Source organism: Chiloscyllium plagiosum, unplaced genomic scaffold (assembly GCF_037043375.1).
Source record: "Chiloscyllium plagiosum isolate Xiang-an unplaced genomic scaffold, Cpla_swu_hap1 HiC_scaffold_31, whole genome shotgun sequence".
Classification (NCBI taxonomy): Eukaryota; Metazoa; Chordata; class Chondrichthyes; order Orectolobiformes; family Hemiscylliidae; genus Chiloscyllium; species Chiloscyllium plagiosum.
In genome coordinates, this window is record NW_028270169.1 from 52,862,732 (window position 1) to 52,880,776 (window position 18,045).

Genomic DNA, 18,045 nt, shown 5'->3' on the forward strand with positions numbered 1-18,045 from the left:
TTTCTGTTTATTGGTCATAAAAACACAGGCACAACGTACTTTCATTTCTGGACACAAAGTTCTGCACTGGTAGCATGATAGTCTGATGTCAAAATTGTTTTCACAGCCCTGCAAAACGGCTGAAAATAGCATTTGATCAATTTGAATATGCAAGAACTTTGTCTTTTTCAAGTCTGTTCAAAGACAACTAAGTGGAGCACATGTCACGCAAGTTCCAAAGAGTTAAACCATTTCTAAAAGACCTGTGACATTTTTATTTCACATAATCATCCTATTGAAATGAAGGGGCAGAAAGACATCAATTATCTGCAAGTCTTCAATGACTCACAGGTGATTTTATGCTGTTGACCTATAATCAACAGAACCAGATTGGAATTGCTAAAATCAATTCACACAGGGTATCTATGGCTGGATGTAGAGAAATATCCTGATCCTATTCCACTGGGCTTAATTCAAATATGAACCTAGCAATGAAAGGAAGTGTGCTAATTAAAGTTTAATTAATCACCAAGTCTCACTCTGAGACCTGTTGCAAGTTTTTCAAAGAATTGTTAATTTCTTTTATTATAGTACAGCTTAAAGTGCTCACAAGATACTGGCTTTGAATCTTCTAAACAGCTGTCCAATCGAAGTATCTATAATTTGTTCATTTTTAAGATTGATATTCAGTCTAAATGCAAGATTTCTCCAAAAACTGATTTAACATTCTGCTTTGCACACTGGTGCAACAGCACGTTAAAACTAAAATGTTGACAACCCAACAGCGCTGACATCATCAAAACTGCAACTGTAAAATTAACAATAGGACCTTGGAGAAACAGCATGATTTGAACCTTGAAAAGAATATCAGAAGCCATAGGCAGAGTTTAAAGATAGTTTCTACCATCAGCTCCCCTTGGAGCTTTGCTCATTTAGAACAACGGAATTCATAATGAAAGCACTTTGGTTTCAGGGCTTTGTCTATTGAATATGATTACTATTATAGCTATGCGCCTCATAAGGTAAAGTTCAAGAAGCATGATTAAAAAAAACACCTGTGCTAAGATGCAGCAATATCCTTACCACAATGAGAATATATGTCTCACTGTTTTGTACTGTTATTCATCAAGAATAGAACCGTAGACGATAGGAGAGGAGGAGGCCATTCAATTCTTCAAGCCTGCTCCGTCAATCATCACCATCACGGCTGATCGTCCAACTCAATTGCCTAATCCTACTTTCTCCCCATAACCTTTGATCCCATTCGCCCCAAGAGGTATACCTAACTGCCTCTTGAATACATTCAATGTTTTGGCATCAATTCCTGAATTCCATAGGCTCACCACTCCTTGAGTGAAGAAATGTCTCCCTATCTCCACCTTAAATTGCCGACACAGAATCCTTAGACTGTGACCCCTCAGTTCTGAACACACCCATCATCAGGAACATCGTCCCTGCATATACCCTGTCTAGTCCTGTTAGAATTTTATAAGTCTCTATCAGATCACCCTCATTCATCTAAACTCCAGCGAAAACAATCCTAACCCAGTCAATCTCTCCTCATACCTCAGTTTCGCCATCCCCGGGATCAGCCTAAGAAACCTTCCCTGCACTCCGTTGAGAGCAAGGGCATCCTTCCTCAGAAACAGACACCAAAACTGCACACAATATTCCAGGTGGCCTCACCAAGGTCCTGTATAACTACAACAACACGTCCCTGCTCCCGTACTCGAAACCTCTCATTTGCCTTCTTTGCATGCTTACCTTCAGCGACTGGTGGACAAGGACACTCAGGCCCTGCTGCACACTCCCCTCTCTCAATGTACAGCCATCCAGGTAGTAATTTGCCTTCTTGCTTTTGCTTCCAAAGTGAATAGCCTCACATGTACCCAAATTATACTGCATCTGCCAACCTGTCCACATCATGCTGAAGGATCATTGATCATCATAGAATCCCTACAGTGTGGAAACAGGTCATTTGGCCCAACAAGTCCACACCAATCCTCCAAAGAGCAACCCACTGAGAACCATTCCCTCCCTTATTACTCTACATTTCCCCTGACTAATACACCTAACCTATACATCCCTGAGCACTGTGGGTAATTTAGCATGGCTAATTCACCTAGCCTGCACATCGTTGGACTCTGGGAGGAAACTGGAGCACCTAGAGAAAACCCATGCAGACACGGGGAGAATGTGCAAACTCCACTCAGACAGTCAACCAAGGCTGGAATCGAACCTGGGTCCCTGGCACTGTGAGGCAGCAGTGCTAACCACTGAGTCACCATACTGAAGATCTCTGCATCCTCGTCACAGTTCACCCTCTCACCCAACTTGGTGTCTGCGAACTTTGAGATGTTACATTTTGTTCCCTCATCCATATGTATTGTGAATAGCTGAGGTCCCAGCACCAAATCCTGTAGTACCCCACTTTGAAAAAGACCCACTAATTTCTTCTCTTTGTTTCCTCTCTGCTAACCAATTTTCTATCCATCTCAATACACTTTCCCTAATCCCATGTACTTTAATCTTGCACAATAATCTCTTATGCGGGGCTTTCCAAAAGTCCAGCTATACCACATCGACTGATTCCCCCTTGTCAACTCTATTCATTTCATCTTCATCTTTCATTTGTCAAGCATGATTTCCCCTCCATAAGTCCATGCTGACCCTACCTGAGCCTGCCAACACTTTCTACATGCTCTGCATAAAATTCTTGATAATGGATTCAAGAATTTTCCCCACTACCAATGTTGGGCTTACTGGTCTATAATTCCGTGTTTTTTCTCTACCTCCCTTTTTGAACACTGGAGTGACATTAGCTATCCTTCAATCTGCAGGGACTGTTCCAGAGTCTATAGAATCCTGGAAGGTGACCACCAGTACATCCATTAATTGTCAAACTATTTCCTTAAGTATGCTGGGATGTAGATTATCAATCCCTGGGGATTCATCAGTCTTCAATCCCATCAATTTTGCTAGCACCATTTCTCTACTAATATTGATCTCACTCAGTTCTTCCCTCTCACTAAATCTTGCATTCTCCAACATTTCTGGTTTCTGATTTGTGTCCTCTTTTGTGAAGACAGAACCACAAAGTATGTATTCAGTTGCTCAGTCATTTCTTTGTCCCCTATTATACATTCCCCCGATTCTTCTTTGTAGGAGCCCTACATTTGTCTTCACCAATCTCTTTCTCTTCATGCACCTGTTGAAACTCTTACTGTCAGTCTTTATGTTCTCTGTAAGCTTACTTTCGTATATGTAGGTACAACAAAACTACAGAAAATTCCTAAAAATCTGATTACCTTAATCATTTTATTGGAATCAGTAGAAACATACTTCAAAGTGGGTTAATTTTCATATTTTAGATTTCAAACAATACAAATATCAAAGCTTTGATACTTCAGGAATTACAAATTTGATACACTCCCAGTGTTAAATAGAATATAGATTTAAGTTCAATCATAATTAGATAGGAGGCACTGCATTTTCATAAAATAATTAAGAATTAATTCACAAGTATTTTAGTTCATACATAGTTAAGTAATGATATGCTTAAATAAGTAATCATCTTAAAACAACACCAGTGAGTCCTAATTTTATAATCTGTGTCAATCAAACACTAACACCATAACCACTGAGCTATTTGTTTTAAAATATTCATTAGAAGGACAAGTGAAAGATCCTTTTTTTATTATCCTTGTTCAGCATGGGGACTGCATGCAGACATCAAAAGCATGCAAGTGTTGGGCCAATGTTTACAAAAGAAAAACAACACTGAACTGTGCCTTCTCTACTTGTTCTCCTGCAGTTTGGTCAAGTTACAAGTTTTGATTCCAGTACCACAGGGACTGTGCAGGTGGGGACTGAAGGGGTAAGGGTAGGTGGGGAAACAAGTATCAATTCCTAAAGAAAAGTTGACGAATGTTGGATTGAATAAAGTCTGGAGCCTGCATAATATCGGATGTAGTCTTACAAAAGAGTTTCATTGTTACGATGAGGTAATTACACAAGTAATCCAGAGACTAAATTAATTGTTCTGCTCTGGGTGTTTAGCAGCACAGAGGCCCAATGAGGAAGAAGAGTGACAGCATCTTCATGCACTTGCTGGGCTTGTTCCCCATCCTGCATCCTCCTGGGTACCACTCTCCTCCTCCTTCAATCTCACCTACCCTGAGGCCCGGAGCCTTTCAGCCGCGTTTCCTCCTTCAGTGCCGGGACTGCGGGCCGAGAGAGCCCCGCCGCTGGTTGCCTCTCTAATGCCCGGCCCTTTAATGCCCAACTCTACCACTCGGAGAAACCTCGCATCCGTCGCTATGGAGGTGGCGGCCGCAGCAACGGAGCAGCCGCCCGTCCGTTCACCAACAAGACGGCGTCAAGGAGGAAAGAGGTGACGCTGGCACTGAGGGGGGGACACACTGTGATGGGGAGTGGGGGTAGGTTTCACAGCGCCATCTACAGCCTCGGCGCGCCAGTGCTTATTCTCAAGACTATTTCTGACCACTTTGGACATCTGCCTTCCCAGGAGGTGGTGACCGTGAGAGTTCCTACAGTGCAGGCTCCTAAATCACAATCTGCCAAATAAGGAGAAATTAGTTACAGTTCATCTCATGGCAGCAAGGAAGACAGAAAACCAAAAATATCAGAGTTCTCAGATGATGAAATCAAGAACTGCTGGAAATCTGTAATAGAAACTGCTGGAGAAACTCAGCAACTCTGGCAGCTTCTGTGAAGAGAAAGCAGTTCTGATGAACGTCACGGACCCGAGACATTGTCTTCGCTTTCTCACCACAGATGCTGCCAGACCTGCCAAGTTTCTCCAGCAATTTTTGTTATAGGATCATAATTCTCAACAGGGACAGGTACAATCGATTAATTCTAGATCTGAAACACTTGCTCGGTTTCTCATTATACAGGCTCCCTGACCTGCTGAGCATTTGCAGTGCTTTTGTTTCAGATATTCTGTCACTGACAAATTTTGATGGTGTTTCAATTAGATCATGATGACTGTGCATTCCCAAATCATGTCTTTACTCCATGTCCTCTGTTACCATTAATTTTTTGAGCACTTTCAATATCGGGTATATTCACTATGTTCAATTTTTATTTATCTCAAATCTCAATTGTTAGAATCTCAGTAGAATGTCCATCCATGTTCACATTCCATTATCATTACATTGCATATCTAACCCACACTCATGTTATAATGTGTCACAATATTAAATTTTCTTGTTCATAAACTTAATTAACTCTTTTTAATGTACCTGATAAATCTCCATGAACTTTAATTGGATCAAACCTCAATTTTGAACATTTATGTATGAGGGAAGATGCCATATAGGTACAATAAATAGAAAAAACACTAACAGGACACGAATCTTCATCTCAATCACTGACAATTTCTGTTGTGAAGCTAAAAGAACCACTATCCATTATGGAATCCAAAACATAATATTGCATCCTTGATATCAAAAATACAAAGTCAAGGGAATATTAGAAGTTTTTTTTGTTGCAACCTATGGAATTCTGTGATAATTGCAAAAATGTAAATTGATTTTTATATTAAACTCTTTATATTATCAGGGATTCAATTTGAAACCAAAGTCTAGAAACTACTCTTGGTGATATTAATGGATGAGCATTTAACATGTTCACATGGTAGTCCTTTGCCTGCAATTTTAGCAGGGGGGTTAACCTATTTAATAAACACCTTGATGCCTGTATCAAAATAGCAGACAAAAGAACTTCATGGTAAATATTTACTTGCTAATTTCATCATTAGAAAGACTATGATGCCTATGGAAGACCTAAGTACATTCCAGTGCATATTATAATCAATGAAGATTGTTAATGTGCAGTCACTGCTAAAGTACAGGGAAATCCACCAGTTAATTTGCACACATTAAACTCCCACAAACAGCAATGTGGAAATGTTGATCTGTTTCATTGATGTTGATTGTGGAATAAACATATCAAGACACTGGGAAAAATCTCCTGCTGTTCTTGTCAATTATTCCATCAGATCTTTCATATCCTTCTGACAGGATGGATCATGATCCACTGACTTTTTTTCTGCCCAATTCTGTTCATTATAATTATATTGCATAAATTATGAAATAGTGTAAACATCAGAAAATACTTATTTATACAATCAAAGTCTCCACTTTAATGTAAAGATTCCATCAAATGAGAAGTGGCAATAAGCAACATTCTATTACTGACTGTTCTTGCAAAATCACAGAAATGAATTTCAGTTCTATATTTACCCTAATGTCATGAATTAATAGGCAAAGGAACATGACAGGGTTCTGACAGCTTGCTGTGTTTAATAAGAATAGTCTTCACTTACCTATATACATTGCTACTATGTCAAGATCTAAGTTTACTCTGGCTATTTTAAAATAGCACATTGGGCTGGGGAGAATAATTTCAACATTCTCTCATATGATTTGGAACTGCAAAAGACTTAGGAATGAAGTCATTGTAAGATATCTTTCCCTTTGAGAATTCTCACTAGATTGTGTTCTTTTAAAATTATCTCTCCCAAATGTTAATAGGAATTGTCATTTAAATTGTCTAATTCTCAATCAGAGACATTAACTTATAATGTAGTGTCTTCATTGAGGGCCAAATTATCTACTTATTAGCAGCTCTGAATTGTGTCCAGCAATGAAAGTTGCTTATGACACCCATGACTGATATTAGCGGGAGCTATTTTAGGCAGGATCTGGCCCCAAATATTAGATCTGTTTTCAAAATAAATTCAGAATCATAGAATCACAGCACTGTTATATGACAGAAGGAGCTCACGAAGCCCATCTTGTCTGCAATGGCTCTCTGAATGAATATTTCACTTAGTTTTATTTTCCATTATTTTGGATTTGTGTCATCCCGAAATATTGCAGAGAAGAAGGCGGTGTAGAGACATCCATAGGGCTATTAGAAGAATGTTCCAGGTTTTTGACCTTGGTGCCTGAGTTGATGCTTGGACGTCTTACCAGTTTTATTCCTTCGTGCACTCTCCTACCATTTCTCCATGATCTTGCACATCATTCCTTCTCACGTAATAGTCTTATTCCCTTTCAGATGCTTCAATTGAACCTGCTTCTACTTCACTCTCAGGCAGTACATCTCAACTTTAACCAGTCGCTATGTGAGACATTTATTTCTCAAGTTGCTTTTCCTGCCAATTATTTTAAATCTGTGTCCCGATGCTTAATCCTTTCACAAGTGAGAACAGTTTCTGACTAGCTACTCTGTCCAAACATTTCATGATTTTGAATAACTCTATCAAATCTCTTGCAATCTTCTCTCCAAAGAAAATAGTTTTTAAGTTATCCAATCTATTGTTGAAACTGAATTCCTGATCACTAGAATTATTCTTATGAATCCTTTTCTGTACTGTCTTCAATGACATTACATTCTTCCTAAAGCCAGAACTAGATCCAACACTCCAACTGAGATTGAACTAGTGTCCCAAAGAAATTCAAAATAACCTCCTTGCTCTTAAAATCTATTAATAAAACGTAGGAGACAGTATGATTTATTAATTGCTTTCTCAACCTGTTCTGCCATCTTCAGTGACATATGAACATATACACCAAGGTCCCCAGCTCCTGTACCTTGTTTAGAGCTGTACCTTTTATTTTGTATTGCCTTCCCGTGTTCTTCCTACCAAAATGAATCATCTCACATTTTCTGTACTTATTCTGCCATCTTTCCACCCTTCCCACCAACTTGTCTGTATCCTTTTAAAGTTCTGTACCACCCTATTCAGTTTACAATGCTTTTCAATTTTGTATCACCGTATCAATTCTGAAAGTGTGCCTCATACATCAAGGTCTGCGTCATCAATAGCCAACAGGAAAAGTAAGGGACCTAACAATGATCCAAGGGATACTCCACTACAAAGCAACCTCCAGTCTGATAATATCCACTGCTTTTTATTTTGTTAGGCAGCATATTTTAATATCGATGTTGCTACTATCCCTTTTATTCCTTGATCTTACTCTTTGTTCACAGGTCTGTCGCATGGCACTGCATCAAATGCTTTTTGGAAACTGCCATATACCACATCAACTGGATTGCCTTCATCAACCCTTTCTGTTACCTCTTCAAAATACTCCAGAAAGTTAGGTAAACTCAATGTTCCCCTGAGAAGGGTCAGTTCTGAAGAAGCACCACTGGACCCAAAACGTTAACTCTTGTTTCTCTCCACAGATGTGCCAGACCTGTTGAGGTTTTCCAGCAATTTCTGTTTTTGTTTTTGATTTCTAGCATCTGCAGTTCTTTTGGTTCCCCAAAGAAATCCCTCATGATTTTCCTTAAGTAACCTGCACTTGCCCAATGTGACTGTTATTCATTTCCTGAGTTAAAATTTCTGAAAATATTCCCACACCTAAAGTTAAGCTGACGGACCTGTGGATGTTGAGTTTACCTTTAGAGCTATTTTTTGCAATTCACTTGGCAATGACACCAAAAGTTAACTGAGTCAGAAAATGATGTCATTGCTGGAAGACGAAGAACACAGTGAAGGGGAACAAGCAAGAGAGTGGGATTAAACCAGATGATACTGTGGGGAGGAAATATTGACACTGGATATTAATGGGGAGGTGACATCAGTGATAAAGAGGATTTTTTGATGGGAAACTGAGATGTCTGAGTCTCCATGTACTGTGAAGATCTATTAAGTTAACAGCATGTATTTCGCTCAATGATAGGTTCCCCACCCAACTATCAGCCTGATTGACAGGGGCTAACTGTGGATAACTTAGATAAATTGGATCCCTCAGCCTGATCCTCGTGACCCACAAGCTGTGCTGTAAATTTACTTAACTTCCCCTGGAAGCTATTCATGCCTCTTTTCGGTTGCCAGGTTTCCAGAGGACGAGGAAACCCATTATCAAACCTACAAGCTGTCAGCCTCATTAAAATATTTAAATTGGTAACACACCCCCTAGCAGAGACTTAGATGCCTAGTCCTTGTTCCAGCTCCACAGGTGGGAGACGAGGAGATGGGATTAGGTTGGGCTTCAGATTTTTATAATTTTATCATCAGACCCATATGTTTTGGGCTAAGTTTTGGTGGACAGAATAGCCTGTTGCTAAATTGTGTCAGTTTCTGATAAATATGCAGGAAACCGAATAAAATACACTGTCCTCCAAATTGATAAAAATGTTTTAAAGTCAACTTGTTATTGTATACCTAAAATAACAAACTTGTACATACTTAAATCTCTTTGCTATAATCTGTTGAGCAAATGGTTAATATTAGCATGTAAACAAGATAATGTACATTAACAGTTTTATAAGACAACATGCCCACAGCAGCTCTGCGTTTAGCATTGCTGCCTCACAGCACCAGGGATCCAGGTTTGATTCCACTCTCGGACGACTGTCTCTGTGGAGTTTGCACATTCTCCCCATGTCTGCGTGGGTTTCCTCCCACACTCCAAAGATGTGCAGGTTAGGTGGATTAGTCATGCGAAAAGTAGAGTTATATGGTAGAAGGTGAGTCTGGATGGGATGCTCTTGGGAGGTTCAGTGTGACTCAAAGGGTTGAATGGCCTGACTCCACTCTGTAGGGATTCTATTCTATGATTCTACTAGAACTACTGGGAGACAGTTCTATGTAGAAATCTTTGCAAAGGCTTCTCATGTATACAGTTAGAGACGATGTTCAACACATATAATATTTACTGACAGTCAGGCTTCTTGGAGTCTCTATCAATCCCAGGTGTAACTAAACGACTATTGCAGCTGGTGGTGACAGGTAATCAAGAATGCATAACAAACTATTAATAAAGATTTGAGGCTCTGTATCATCCACTAACATTTCAGATTTACATCATTGTTTATGCAACATTATTAACAATTTCCTCGAATTCATGGATTAATCAATCCAGCGGTGCAATTTTTGGGAGTCTCTCTGATATTGTGGTGTTATAAGCTATGCAAAATAACAAAGCACAAGAGTTCTTAAAATCTGTCACTGATTTAGTAATCGTGAACAGGATTTTGGTTACATAATAAACATAAGAGTCTTAAAGATAAGATAATCACTTACAAATTCAACAAGGAAATGAGGATAAACATCATTCCCCAGAGAGTGATTAATGGAGAACTTGCTACCAGTGTACAAGGTGAGAAAAATAGCAAAAATTCACTTAAGGGGATAGTTTTTAAATAGTTTCAGAAATGTGGACATCGCTGCTTTTATTACCCATCCATAATTGCCCTGGAGAAGGTGGTGGTGAGCCACCTTTCTGAACCAGGACAGTCCATGGAGTGGAGGAACACCCATGCTGGTATGAAGGGAAGTCCAGGATTTTGACCAAGCAACAGTAAAGGATTGGCAATATTTCCAAGTAAGGGAAATATTGTTCGAAGGGGAGTTTGTAGGTTGTGGTGTTCCCTTGCAATTGCTGTCCCTGTCTTTCTGGTGTGGAGGTCATGAGTGGAAAATACTGTTCTAGGACCCTTTGTTAGTTACTGCAATGCATCTTGTAAATGGTATACAATTCTGCCACCGTGCATCGATGGTGGAGGGAGTGAATATTAAAGACAGTGGACGAGGTGTCAATCAAGTGAACTGCTTTGACCAGGGTGAACCTCTTGCATGTTTTGGAGCTGAACACTCCCAGGCAAGTAGGGAGTATTCCATCACAATCCTGACTTATGCATTGAAGATAATGCACAGACGTTTAGGAAACAGGATGTAAGTTACTTGCCACAGAATTCCTAGCCTCTGAACATCTCTTCGAGTCATAGAGTAAGAAACGAAGTCAGGTCAGATGGTGTAGAATCTGTGTGAGTAGAACTGAGGAACCACAAAGGCAAAAAAACCCATAGTTGGAGTTATGTGCAGGTCTTCAAATAGTCATCAGGAGCTGGGGTGGAAGATATACCAGGAGATAGAAAAGAAGTATCAGAGAGGCATAGTTTAAGTGATCAGCTTAAGTAATATGCAGCTGGACTGGGAAAATCAGGTTGGTAGTGGATTGCAAGAAAAAGAATTTGTGGAATGTTTACGAGATGGCTTTTTGGAGCAACTTGTGGTGTTGCCCACTAGGGAAAAAGCAATACTGGATTTAGTGTTGTGCAATGAGACAGACTTGATAAGGGAGCTTAAGATGAAGGAACCATTAGGAGGCAGTGGTCATAATATGACTGAATCGACTCAGAAATTTGAGAGGGAGAAGAGGTATTAGAGCTGAATAAAGGTAACTACAGAGACATGAGGGAGGAGCTGGGTAGAATTGACTGGGAGAGGATCCTAGCAGGAAAGACAGTGGAACAACAATGGCAGGAGTTTCTGGGAGTAATTCAGGAGACACAGCAGAGATTCATATGGGCGGCACGGTGGCACAGTGGTTAGCACTGTTGCCTCACAGCGCCAGAGACTTGGGTTCAATTCCCGCCTCAGAAGACTGACTATGTGGAGTTTGCACATTCTCCCCGTGTCTGCGTGGGTTTCCTCCAGGTGCTCCGGTTTCCTCTCGGTGGGTTGCACTTCGGTGGGTGGGTGTGGACTTATTGGGCCGAAGGGCCTGTTTCCACACTGTGAGTAATCTAATCTAAAATGAAGCATGATACAGGGAAGGATGACTTCAACCATGGAAGTCAGGGATAGCATAAAAGCAAAAGGGAAAACATATAATGTGGTGAAGGGCAGTGGGAAACCAGAGGATTGGGAAGCTTACAAAGACCGACAGAGGGCAACAAAAAAAAGGAGGCAGAAGATTAAATATGAGGGTAAGCTTTCCAGTAATATAAAGGAAGACTGTAAGAGCTTCTTTAGATGTATAAAGGGCAAAGAGAGACAAAAGTTAACATTGGGCTGCTGGAAAATAACACTGAAGAGATAGTAGTGGGGAACAAGGAAATGGCTGAGGAATTGAATAATTACTTTATGTGGGTCTTCATGGTAGAAGACACAAGTAATTCCCCAAAAATTCAAGAGAGTGAGGGGGCAGAGCTGAATCTGGAGACAATCACCAAGGAGAAGGTGCGAGAAAAACTGAATGGCCTGAAGGTGGGTAAATAACTGGGACCAGATGGACTACACCCCAGAGTTCTAAGGGAGATAGCGAAGGCATTAGTGGTGATCTTTCAGGAATCGCTAGAATCAGGACTGGAAAATCACTAACATGACACCTCTGTTTAGAAAGGGAGTAAGGCAAAAGACGGAGAATTACAGACTGATGAGCCTACCCCTGGCCTTGGATAAGATCCTGGAATCCATTGTGAAGGATGAGATTTCTGAATACTTGGAAATGCATGGTAAAATAGAGCAAAGTCAGCATGGTTTCATCAAGGGGAGGTCACAAATCTTCTAGAGTTCTTTGAGGAAGTAACAAGCAGGTTAGACTAAGGAGAGCCAATGGATGTTATCTATCTGGACTTCAAGAATGCCTTTGACAAGGTGCCGCACAGGAAGCTATTAAGTAAGATAAGAGCCCATCGTGTCAGAGATGAGATGCTAGTACAGATAGAAGGCTGGCTGTCTGACGGAGAGTGGGGATAAAAGAATCCTTCTCAGGTTGGCAGCTGGTGGCAAGTGGTGTTCCACAAGGCTCACTGTTGGGGCCACAACTTTCCACTTAATGCATTAATGATCTAGATGAAGAAACTGATGGCATTCTGGCTAAGTTTGCAGGTGATACAAAGGTAGGTAGGGAGACAGGTAGCACTGAGGAGGTGGCAGAAGGATTTGGACAGGCTAAGAGTGTGGGCAAAGAAGTGGCAGATGGAGTACAATGTGACAAAGTGTGAGGTCATGCACTTTGGTAGGAATAAAATAGAGGCATAGACTATTTTCTAAATGGGGAAAAAGTTCAGAAGTCTGAAGTGAAAAAAGACTTGGGAATTCTAGTCCAGGATTCTCTCAAGGTAAATTTGCAGGTTGAGTCAGTAGTTAGGAAGGCAAATACAGTGCTGGCATTTATTTTGAGAAAACTTGAATATAAAAGTGGGGCAGGGATGTACTTCTGAAGCTCTTTCAGGCTCTGGTCAGACCACGTTTGGAGCATTGTGCACAGTTTTGGGCCCCATATCTCAGGAAGGATGTTCTGGGCCTAGAGCGTGTTCAGAGGAGGTTCACAGAATGGTCCCAGGAATGGAAAGCTTAACATATGAGGAATGTGTGAGCACTCTGGGTTTATACTCAATGGAGTTTAAAGTGATGAGGGGGGATCTAATTAAAACACACAGAATATTGAATGGCCGGGACAGAGTAGATGTTGGGAAGATGTTTCCATTGGTAGGAGAGACTAGGACCCGAGAGCATAGCCTTAGAGTAAAGATAAGATCAGAGATAAGGAGAAATGTCTTCAGACAAAGAGAGGTGAATCTATGAAATCATTGCCACAGAAGGTTGTGGAGGCCTGGTCATTGAGTATATTCAAGATTGAGATAGATAGGTTCTTGAGTATCAAGGGGATCAAGCATATGGGAAGTAAGCAGAAGAATTTGTTGAGAAACTTATCAGCCATGAATGAATGGCAGCACAGACTTGATAGGTTGAATTGCCTAATTTCTGCTCCTATGTCTTATGGTTTTATGGTCTTATGGTCATAGGGATGTACAGCATAGAAACAGACCTTTCAGTCCAATTCGTCCATGCCAACCAGATATCCTAATTTAATCTAGTCCCATTTGCCAGCACTTGGTCCAAATCCCTCCAAACCCTTCCTATTCATATACCCAACCAGATGCCTTTTAAATGTTGTAATTGTACCAGATGTCATCTCTTCCTCTGGCACCTCATTCCATAAACACACCACACTCTGAGTGAAAATGTTACCTGTTGGGTACCTTTTAAATCTTTTCCCTCTCACCCCTAAACCTATGTCGTCTAGTTTTGGACTTCCCTACCTTGGCTATTCACTCTATCCATGCCCTTCATGATTTTATAAATCTCCATAAGGTCTCCCCTCAGCCTCTAATGCTCTAGGGAAAATAGCCCCAGTCTATTCAGCCCTCCAACTCCAGCAACATCCTTGTAACTCTTTTCTGCACTCGTGCAAATTTAACAACATCTTTCCTATAGCAGAGAGATCAGTATTCCAAAAGTGGCCTAACGAATGTCCTGAACAGCCTCAACATGATCTCCCAACTTCTATACTCAATGCACAGATCAATAAAAGTAAGCGTACCAAATACCTTCTTTACTATCCTATCTACCTGTAACTCTGCCTTCAAGGAATTATGAGCTTGTACCCAAAACCTCCTTACAGTAATTACATAGCTGAGATGATTGGCCATTAATCTGAATAAGTACGACAAAGGAAAAAGTTGGCGGTGTTAGGTGAAGTAGAGTGAGAGGGGCTTCTCTAGATCTCTGCTGCAAAGTCCATTTTGAATGAATTGTACTTGTGCTGTAGGCATATTCTAGACATATAATTGCCCCTAAACAACTTATTGTATGAAACAGGTAGCAATATTTTAACAAAGTGCTCCTGTTCTGTATACATCTGTACTGAGTGGAACTGACCTGAAATTGTAATGGAAGGTTAGCTTTAAATATTGTCCCTTAACACGGAGTGCCTCATACAGTTCGAGCACAGAGCCATCCCTTGGAATCAACAGCTCTCTAATGGATGCCAATCTTCCTTCAAGGAAAGACTGCTCAAATTACCAAAATATTACACACTAGATAGAGAGGAAGAAGGGGCCAGAATATGCAAAATGGTTCAATGTTAACTATATGTCTTTTTTGGTAGAACGTGCCTCAGGAGGAAACTATAATGATTAAAAGTTTACCATGTAGAAATAGGCCTGTATTTTTCTCATCTTATGCATTCTGAATACAGGTGAAGGGTTTTGTGTGAAATGATTATTGAATAACAGAAGTGTAACAAAATAGGAATCACCCCAATTGAAAAGGAGACAAACATGAGCAATTTAAACACTTCAGGAATGATAACATAGAAAATTGGCAGATTCAATTGCCGTGGCAAACACAAGCAGACTTATGAGAGAAATTGTGGTTTAGAAGAGCCACAATAACAATTCAGGACATAAGAATATAAAAATGTATTTAACGATATTCTGATAGCTATAATGTAGAATCTAACAACTTCAATGTAAAATTATGCTAAACAAAACACTCACTTACTTCGCTATGTGTAGTAAGTTCACCATTCTCTCCTGTATAGCATAGAGCCAGCAATGGTCATAATTGTGTTGTTGATTAATTAAGAATTCTTCAATCCAATCTGAGCAAACATAGAAAAAATACTGCCGAAACATTGCTGAAAAGAATCAAGATTAAGTAGACAATGAGCAATTATTGTCAGAACTGTAACACTTCTCATTCACAGAATTCTCTCCTGCAATCATTATTATTGGACTTGAACACAAAGTCTGATACTGCAGCACAGTGCTGAATGAGTGCTGCGCTGTCAGAAGTGCTTTCAGATGAGATGTGAAAACTTTCCCTATCTGTCCTGAGGTGGGTATAAAAGTTTCGACGGCACTATTTATGAAAGAACTGAAGAATTCACTTATGCGTCCTAAGCAACATTTCTCCCTCAACCAACATTCACTAAAACAAATTATTTAGTAATTGCTGGGAGCTTGCTACTCACAAATCAGCTGCCACATTTCCTACATTACAACAGTGACTATATTTAAAAGTACTTAATGGGCTGTAGCTTTCAAAAGATGCTATGTCTATGCAAGTTTTTTTCTATCTATCATTATGGCACTAACTTTCGACAAGTAGCAACAAGAATGATACCTCATTTTTCTGAAATGCAGTCCATAATCAAATTCCAGATTAAATCATAGAACAGCATGATACATAATCCAACTCAATTATTTTCCCCATGGTTATTTCTGTTCACAGCAAGGTAATGGAACATTTTAAGGTATATTGTCAGCAGTAGGTATAGGCTGGGCATATAAACCTTTTTGGGAGTTCCTGATGTTGCCAACACAAGTGTAAAACTCGATCTAACTCAAAGAAAAAAAAAATCTTAAAATGAGAAGACACATTGGCCGAATAAACTCCTTCTGGATCAGAGCAATTCTGAACTTAACTTGATAAGTATTTCCATCTTTGAAATAACTAGTCCAGCCACGTTTATGACCTATCTCAGTAAGACTGCCATTTTAACAAAAATTGTAAATGGATTCTTTCCAATTTAGTATTGTGAGCATGCATGTACTGAATATTAAGTTATGTCTGTCTGAGCACCAATCACTTGAATCATTTTAGAGGGAAAAATTTTTCTATATCAAATCTTTAAGCACAGGGAGAGACACACAATATCAATTCTTCAGGGAAAGGCACTGCTGTGGGATATTACTAGTGCTACTCACATAGGTTTCTTCCATGATATCTTTTGCATAAAGTAATGATATGAAAGAATTAATCTATGAGATAACTGAATCTCTGCTCACTCTGATATATAATGCAGGTATTGGATGGAGCAGCAGGCAACCCAGGGCATTTGGAGAGAATCATAGAATCAGTAGTGTGGAAGCAGGCCATTTAGCCCATTGAGTCCCCACACCCCTCTCCCAGAAGAGCATTCCAGCCAAACCCATCCCCCAGCTCTATCCCTGTATTGGACAGAATATTTTCATCCCACAGCTCTGTTGAAAGGTAATCAGCCTAAAACATTAACTCCGCTTTTTTCTTGACAGATGCTGCCTGGTCTGCAGAATATTTCCAACGTTTTCTGCCTTTGTTCATTCCGCTATTGTTCATCACATAGCCAGTGAATAGAAAGTAGAATTTCTAGTAGAATAGAATACAAAAGCAGGAAGTCAAGAGTGTGTTGCTGGAAAAGCACAGCAGGTCAGACATCATTCGAGGAGCAGGAGAATTGATGTTCCGGGCATAAGCCCTTCATCAGGAATGAGGCTTGTGGGTTGGGGCTGAGAGATAAATGGGAGTGGGTGAGGTTGGGGGGAGGGGGTGGAAGGTAGCTGAGAAAGTGATAAATGGATGAAAGTGAGGGAGAAAGTGATTGGTCAGAGGGGGAGTGATGGACAGGTCCAGAGGGTGGTGCCAAGTTGGAAGATTGAAACTGTGTGGGGAGGAACAATGAGGACACTGTTGAAATCCACATTTATCCCATGTGATTGCAGGGTCCCAAGGTGGAATATGAGGTGTTCCTCCTCCAGGTGTCAGGTGGTTAGGGTTTGGTGGTGGAGGAGGCCCAAGATCTACATGTTCTTGTTGGGTTGGGAGGGGGAGTTGAAGTGTTGAGCCTCGGGCGGTGCGGTTGGTGGGTGCAGGTGTCCCAGAGATGTTCCCTGAAATGATCCGCTAGAAGGTGTCTTGTCTCTCCAATGTAGACAAGAGCTCACCAACAGATACAGTAGATGACATTGGGAGAGATGCAGGTGAATTTCTGACAGATGTGGAAGGATCCTTTGGGGCCTTGGACAGAGGTGAGGGGAATGGTGTGGGCACAGGTTTTGCACTTCCTGCGGTGGCAGGGGAAGGCGCCAGGAGTTAGTGGGGGTGTGGCCCTGTAAGTGACGGGGATTGTGATTTGTAGGTGGCAGAAGTGGCGAAGGATGATGAGATGTATGTGGAGGTTGGTGGGGTGGAAGGTGAGGATCGGGGGTTTCTGTCCTCGTTGCGTTGGGAGGGGTGGAGTTCAAGGGCAGTGGTGCGTGGAGTGGAGGAGATGCACTGGAGGGCATTATCAACCACGTGGGAAGGGAAGTTGCAATCATGGTGGAAGGAGGCATCTGGGACTTTCTGAGGTGGAATTGGTCATCCTGGGAACAGATGTGGTGAAGGCGGAGGAATTGGGAATAAGGGATGGCGTTTTTACAGGAGATAGGGTGGGAGGAGGTGTAGTCTAGGTCCTGCTCCCTGGATGCTGCCTAACCTGCTGTGCTTTTCCAGCAACACACTCTCAACTCTAATCTCCAGCATGTGCAGTCCTCACTTTCTCTAGCAAAAGCAGGAAGCCAACAATAGATGTTAGTTAGACCGCTGAAGTTAGGCAGCTTCTCATTTAAGATGAGATGAAAAAAACTGCAGATGCTGGAATCCAATGTAGACAAACAGGAAGCTAGAAGAACCCAGCACGCCAG

General features: G+C 40.8%; 1 protein-coding gene across 3 annotated transcripts in view; it reads right to left on the reverse strand.

Annotated features, from left to right (window-relative positions):
- The window catches only part of srrm3 (serine/arginine repetitive matrix 3), a 795,287-nt gene extending 790,982 nt beyond the window's left edge, over window positions 1–4,305 (reverse strand). For all 3 annotated transcript variants that reach the window (XM_087977541.1, XM_043718787.2, XM_087977540.1), the window contains exon 1: window positions 4,155–4,305. The gene's annotated coding sequence lies outside the window, so the exon portion shown is untranslated. The remainder of the gene's footprint in view (window positions 1–4,154) is intronic.
- Window positions 4,306–18,045: the final 13,740 nt, after the last annotated feature.